This window comes from Canis aureus, chromosome 2 (assembly GCF_053574225.1).
Source record: "Canis aureus isolate CA01 chromosome 2, VMU_Caureus_v.1.0, whole genome shotgun sequence".
NCBI lineage: Eukaryota > Metazoa > Chordata > Mammalia > Carnivora > Canidae > Canis > Canis aureus.
In genome coordinates this window covers 2,610,562-2,617,681 of record NC_135612.1, presented here as the reverse complement: position 1 = coordinate 2,617,681, position 7,120 = coordinate 2,610,562, and the positions used below count along the sequence as shown (strand labels likewise).

Here is a 7,120-nt window from a genome sequence, read left to right as displayed (position 1 = left end):
ATTATACAATATTTATCCAATGGAGAGTTGTTTAATGTGTATAAAGTTTTGGTTTTGCAAAATGAATAGAGTCCTGGAGACTAGTCGTATGACAGTGTGAATGAGATTAGCACTATTTTTTCTAAAAGATTTTATTTATTTATTTGGGACAGAGAGACAGAGATAGCAACAGAGAGAAACAGAGGGGAGGAGAGCAGGGAGCCCGCTGTGGGGCTCCATCCCAGGACCCCGGGATCATGACCTGAGCTGAGGGCAGAAGCTTAACCGACTAAGCCACCCAGGGACCCCAAGCTTAGCGCTATTATACACTTAAAAATAACTAAAATGATAAATATCATGTTATATATGTTTTACTATAACCAGAAAATTTAAAAAGATTAAAGAAAAAAAAGCTATGTGGCCAGCCCCAGTGTCTCAAGAAACTGCCAGATTTGACCTCATGTCCCAGATTCTCCGTGACATCCACCTGCTCTCTTTGGGCTGACAGTCCTAGAGGGCTGGACTGGTGGCCAAAGCTCCTCTACTTTCCCCACATATCCTCCAAGGCTGAGGATGGTCCCTCCCTAAGCCCCACACTCAGCCATAGGCAGGGTTTTGGGCTCCCTGCTACTTTGGAATCAAGTCTGAATGTACCTCCATTGGTCATAAACCCTGAAACAAATCCATTTCTATCACTTATATCAAAGTTTTGCCGAGTACAAGGAAAAACGTGAATCTAGAAGGTTCACTAGTCCAGCTCGTATTTTCCCATTGACTCGGTGCCCTTTTATTTGAAGGGCTTGGAGTAGTACCTGGTGAAACAGTGGTTGCGCTCAGACCGCTCTTGCCACAGAGAAAATTTATCTATTTATTACTTATTTACTTTTAAATCACTTATTTATTTTTAAATGTTTACTGTTAAAAAAATAGGAAAAAAGCTTGCAAATTTCAGTGCTTCTAGAATGCCTTCCAGTTCGGTCCGGATCATACCTACACTTTACGGCCCAGCTCCAATGCCCAAAGAGCCTCCGAGTCCAAAGTGATCAATAACTTCCTCTTCTGGATTCCCATAGCATCTTATCTTAAACTTTCTTAAGATAGTCATACTTTTTATCCTAGATTACGGTAATTGATATGTATCCATCTTTCATGTAGAGTGTGGCACAGGCTGTTGTATTGCTTGATCTCCCCCAGTGCCGATGCAAGAAAGATGCTTCCTATATATATATTTGCTGAATACAAAATATAAAAATCCTTGGAAAGGTTATGCTAACTCTGCAAAAAACAAATTGAAAATGGCAAGATTTCAGGCCCCATAGTTCCTGGGTAGCACAGATGTCTTTGGCCAAGGGTGGTGGGCTCTTTCTGCTTCTTCCCATGTCAGCCTCCCCAGGCAGCTGAGACTCACAGGAAGCCTGACTCGACGTGTGAGGCTGTTAATGAGACAAATGCAAAGTGGTTTTGACCACTCATCCAAGTCACCGTGGAATCTAATTAACAAGCGTGGTCTTGACCAGCACATGAGCATAAGAGTTCACATGCATGCTAACATCGCCAGCGAGACCTTTTGGAGGAAAAGAGAGTCTCACCGAGTGACAGAAGTGGTCATTTCACAGAGAGAAGCCGCCGGGTTGTTCTAAGGGAGCACAGGCAGGGACATCTGTGCGGCCCGAGAGACCCAGACTTGACGCTTTCAAGTGAGCAACAAAGGACTCTCCAGCTTTCAAAATGCATTTCTTCTGTCTGGAGCTCTCTCCTAACTCAGGCCCAAGGTCAGAGGAAGGACGAAATTACACATGGAGTCACAAAAGAATCTATTATGAGTGCTGCTACTTTTCTCCTTGGAGGTTAACTCCAGTTGGGAACCCTCTTCATGGGAGAGCTTGGCAAAAACACAAAATAGAATCAACGGCAATAGCCTCTGGATTGCGCTTTCCCTGGGAAGGGGCTCTTGACAAACCCGTCCTGGGACACTCCACTGAGCAAGGCATTTTTGCTCTTCTCCCCTCGTTCATGAACGGGTTACGTTTCCCTGAGCTATGACAAGCAGGCATGTCACCTGCCCCTTGACCTAGATCCTCAAGGTCCTTCTAGTGCCTCGACCAACAACGATGAGCGTGGAGAACATAAAGCTCCTGCCTTCTGGTGCCCCCCCTTCACCGTGCGGTCTTGAACAGCCACGGACTAACCTCGCCAGGCCTCTGCCCTGCCGGATGTTTATTTCCTCTTGATTGGCCAACTACCTGCTGCTTCTAGGGGCCTGATTTTCATTATTGTTCAATATTTATTTGAGTGTCAACCCAAAGCAAAGTATAGAACATACGTTTAGATAATGGTTCTCCCCCTAAGGACGTGCAGGGTGAGGGGAAAGCAAAACGGTGATTAAAGGAATGCAGTGATTGGAGGATCAGGCAAGTGCCTGGTCCATTCTAGTTCCCTTTCCCTAGAGGAACCTGCCAGACGCCTTCTTTCTTCACAGATGTCCTCCTCCATCCCCCACCCACCAGCCCAACCCTTTTTTTGCTCCCACATCAGATGTGCTTACAGACTTGAGGACTGGTTCCAGCTCTTCTGAATCCCTGAACCATATGTTTAGATTCTTTGTTTTGAAAAGCACTGGGTGGTTCTACAAGAGACAGAGATTCATACCCAAACTCTATGGTAAGTGCTCCCTGCTTTGGGGGTGAAAATGTTGATGCTCAACAAGAGCCAATGTCACCCGAGTATAAACTGATTCTGTGCTAGTCACAGAGCTAGAAGGTGTGTTCAGGGGTGTCCTGTGACCTAACATGCGTGAGATGGTCAGAAGGGTCTTGGGGTTTTCCCAGTGGAAAATACAGAGGCTTTGGCCAGATGTATGTGGGAACTTCCATTTCCTCTTTATTACTCCTTTCTCCTTCAAAGTTTGACCTGATTCTTGAAAATAAGACAATAATCCTAGAATGCTCCACTCATTAATATGACTTTCAGGTAACATTTACTGAGCATCTGCTACATGCAAATATGGTTCTCCAGACAAACAGAAGATACAGATATAGACACACACATGATTCCTAAAAAAGAATTGGTTTCCCATAATTATGGAGGCTAACAAATCCCACGATCTGCTGTCTGCAAGCTGGAGACCCAGGAAAGCCAATGGTGTAAACTCCACGCTAAGTCCAAAGGTGAGCACTGGGAACACCTGAGGGTCTAAGTCCCAGTCTGAGAAGACTGTCGTCTCAGCTCAGCAGTCAGGTAGAGACAGAAATTCAATTTCCTTCTGCTTTTTGTTCTCTTTGGGTCTTCAGTGGGTGGGTTGCCGCCCTCCCTCTGTGGGGAGGGCAACCTGCTTTACTCAGTCTACCAGTTAAGAAGCTAATCTAGAGGGCGGGGGTGGGGGTGACTGGTTGGTGGGCACTGAGGGGGGCACTGGGTGTTATTCTATATGTTGGCAAATTGAACACCAATAAAAAATAAATTTATTATTAAAAAAATAATAATTATAAAAAAAAAGAAGCTAATCTATTCTGGAAGCAGCTTCGCAGATGCATCCAGAAATAATATTTAACCGGGTCCCTGGGCATCTTGGGGCTCAGTCAAGTTGACAAGTGAAATTAAGCCATCACAGCAGGTCTTCACTCTGGGTACCAAGAAGTAAGAGCTGGGCCTTGTCGTCAATGTACAAAACCACTACAATCATCTCTCCCCTCAAGGAGCCTCCTTCCCCTTTATTTCATCTCTCCTCACCAGGTGTGGCAAGACCAGTCTAGGGTTACCTGGGTGAGCCGTACGCTCCCTGTCCTGAGACCCAGCACAAGCTATCTCCGTGGAAGGGAGCTGCCTCCTGGCCTTTTCGTCCCTACCGCACACTTACCCCTCAGATCTGGGCCCTCTTTGATGCATCCAGCCAAATTTGGATGCTCCTTCTTCAACATGCTGTGTGCACCGCCCCGTAGGCTTGCTGAGGACTATGTCCCACCCTCAAGCCGCAAGCTCCTCGAGAGCGGAGCGTGCATATTTTTATTTCTCTATTCCTGCCGTCTTCCCCCGTGGCTCGGGAGGTGCTCAACAGATATCTGCTGATTGAATAAATAACTCATTAACTGTAGAAAATGCTGAATCCTGGGAAGTGGCAGCAGTCGTCCATTGCACTCAGCGTTTTGTAGTCGTTGGGTCACTGTCCTGGTCGTTCCCCGTGTTGTACAGATGAGGAAACCAAGCGTGCCATGGTCGTTGCCTTGCGGGTTTGACACGTCTCATGTGATGGAGCCCGATCTGGGGTCAGGCCTGTGGGGTCTCCGTCCGATGGCGCGGGGCCTGTCCTCGGGGGCCGAGGCCACCCAGGAAGGCGGGCCTGTAACGGAGGCGCTCGCGGCTCTTGGCGAGGGCAGCAGTCGGGCCCACGGGTGGTGGCGGATGCGTCGCCCGTTCTTCCCCAGCCTGACCTACAGCCTCAGAGGACAATTCCGGAGGAGGCAGGCCCCGGGCTGGGGAGTGGGGGCAGCGGCGGGGGCCCGGGCACTGTGCAGTGTTGAACTGATGGCTGCTCCCGTCCAGATCTCGTCTGAATGTGGAAATTAAGGTTTTCGGCAGCGAACTCCAAGGGATTTTGTCAACATGAGATAACTGGCTTCTGAGATAATGACTGAGTTTAATCTCACAGAAGCCTGCCACCGGGCAATCCTCTCGACAGCCGTGCAGCCCGGGCTGGTGCGCGAGGGGCAGCCCAGGCGGGCGCAGGCGGCTCTGGAGGACCAAGGCCCAGGGCGCCCAGAGCTCAAAGCTCTGTCCAACGTACGTGCAATTATTATTATTATTATTATTATTATTATTATTATTGAAGCCTTAGAGGCAGTTTCAGATGTGTTCATTTCTATTTTTTTCTGTCTCTCTCTCTTTTTTAATGCCTACGTTCCTCTTCCCCAATAATGCTGCCCCGGAAACTGGTTTCTCCTCTTCAGCGTGAAACACAAGACGTAATATTTCCCCACTTCATACCCCAATCTAGAACCACTTGAACCTAAACATTTATTATTGTCCGTGATGCATTGGGTGCAGAGAAATTAGCCAGTGACTGAGGTCCGAGATCCTCCTACGTTTCCTTTAAAAGAAGACCTAAGTCCTCTTATTTGAACTCTGCTGGAATCTGACTCTGAATGGATTTCCTCTTTGTCTTCCCCATCGGCCGCTGAGAGTGATCAGGGCGTCCAGGGCCCACGAGGGTCCCTGCCCCTTGCTTGCTGGGCCGTATGGAAGGAAGGGCCGCGGCCGGGGGCCCTGGAGCGCGAGGTGGGGGGGCTGTCTTTGTTGTTTAGGCCTTGTTACGTGTGAGGGTAGCTTTCCTGAGTTTCATTTCAAAGCTGCGCGTCCACCCTCCCCAGCTCTCTCAGCCGGCCTAGTGCTGCAAGGACACCCAAGGTGAAGCGAACAGGCGGGGCCTGCTCCTCCCCGGGGTTACTGGCCACCTGCGGTCCCTCCCTGCGGCTGCGGGGGGCTCCTGGTCCGGCTACCGGCTCTTGCCATTCGAAGGGGCCAGATGAGGCCTTTGGCTGCCAAGGCGGGCGACCCTGAGCCGCTCCACGGTTGGGACAAAAGAAAGACGCTGCAATTACGGCTTGGAAGGCACCCCTGTTCGCATCACCGCCTCCCTCACCGAGGGGAGGATTACACCGAATTAGCGGGGACATCTGCGGGGACATCTGCGGGGACATCTGCGTGGACCAGGCGGGCCGGGCCTCCGCCGGCCGAGCAGCGTCACCTCTCTCTGACCTTCGGGAATGACAGGGTGCTGTGTCCTCCTGACGCGGCCGCGTGCTACGGGAGTGAGAAGCCGTGCCCGGACACGTGCACCATCCCTGCTGCACTTCTCTTTCTCTACGTCCCTCGTGGAACCCAAGGGTCTGCTGAAGAGTCTGGGCTGGAGGAGCCTGCGACGCCGGGGGGGCGCCTGGGTGGCTCCGGGGAATTCAGTGAAGGGCCCCTCTGTGGCTCCCCTCGGAGGTTCCAGTTTGTGGTCACGGCCCGGAATGCGTGTTAGGGCTAAGGGAGGACGACGCTGTGGCCGGGTGCGGATGGAGCTTTTAATAAGACTCGGAGAGTGTAAAAGATGGTTCTGGACGGCAGAACAGGCCGGCAGGGGACGGGGAGCAAGAGAGCTTCCCAGCCACCATCCCTCTGGGTGCCTTGGGCTCCCTGCTGCGGCCACCCGGCCGCTGTCACCCGTGGGCTCCTGGCGTCCCCTTCAGCCTGGGGCCCCAGCTCCACGTGCTGCCGGTCCCCGAGCGCCCGGGAGACGCCAGCGGCCGAGGCAAGAGCATTTGGCTCGGGAACAGGCCAGGCCTGGTGAGGCCACCACGGGCAGCTCGCGGCCCGGCCCCTCGGAGCGCGTGGAGGCCCCCGCCCGGGCAGGAGGTGGCTGCAGGCGGGGGGTGGGAGGGCACTGGCGGGGCTCGGGCCCCCCACCCGAGGATGCTCAGCAAGGGCACAACCTCCTTCTCTCCTTGTTTCACTGCAGGTCTTGCCAGGCTCTGGCTTTCTGGCCGCCGTCGCGTCTCCGCCTTAGATTTGTCCCCCGCCACACCCACCTTTGCTGTGTCTTCAGCACATGGCGGAAGTGGGTTCCCGGTTCTGCAGGACCCTCGTCCGGGTGAGCGGGTGAGCCGGTCCCCTGGGAGCCAGTTCCAAAGTTGCAGAGAGAAACCTGATTCGTTTAGATTAAGTCAGTGCAGGGAAAAGGATGTGGGACAGAGGATGTGATGACCACCCTGGTTCGGGTCATACAGTGCGTGGAGCATCTCGGGCCGGCACCCTCTGGGGCAGGGACCCTCCAGGCAGGGACCCTCCGGGGCAGGGACCCTCCAGGCAGGAGATAGGGTGGGAGGCCCAGGGCGGTGGTACTGGGGGGGATGGTCATAAAAGATTACTGTGCCTGCCTGGACCTTCATTCATTAGGGCTCAGAGGTGCGTGTGCATGTGTGTGCACATGTGTGTGTGTGTGCACGTGTGGTCTTAGGGTTGGATGCAAACCTCCCAAGCACCTACCGCATCAGATAGATAACCAGATAGGGGAAGGTTGGATCCCCGTTTTGTCTAGAAATTTCTTTTTCTGAAGGCACCTTGCTGCTTTGCACACGAGCAAAGTTCCTCATTAACATGGCCC

At 52.2% G+C, this 7,120-nt stretch overlaps 1 long non-coding RNA gene across 1 annotated transcript; it reads left to right on the top strand.

Annotated features, from left to right (window-relative positions):
• The first annotated feature begins 1,048 nt into the window (after positions 1–1,048).
• LOC144290006 (uncharacterized) lies at positions 1,049–6,612 on the top strand. The gene is made up of 3 exons (XR_013357890.1): positions 1,049–2,640; positions 2,950–3,146; positions 6,476–6,612. It is a non-coding gene; the product is annotated as an uncharacterized LOC144290006 (long non-coding RNA).
• The last annotated feature ends 508 nt before the right edge of the window (positions 6,613–7,120 follow it).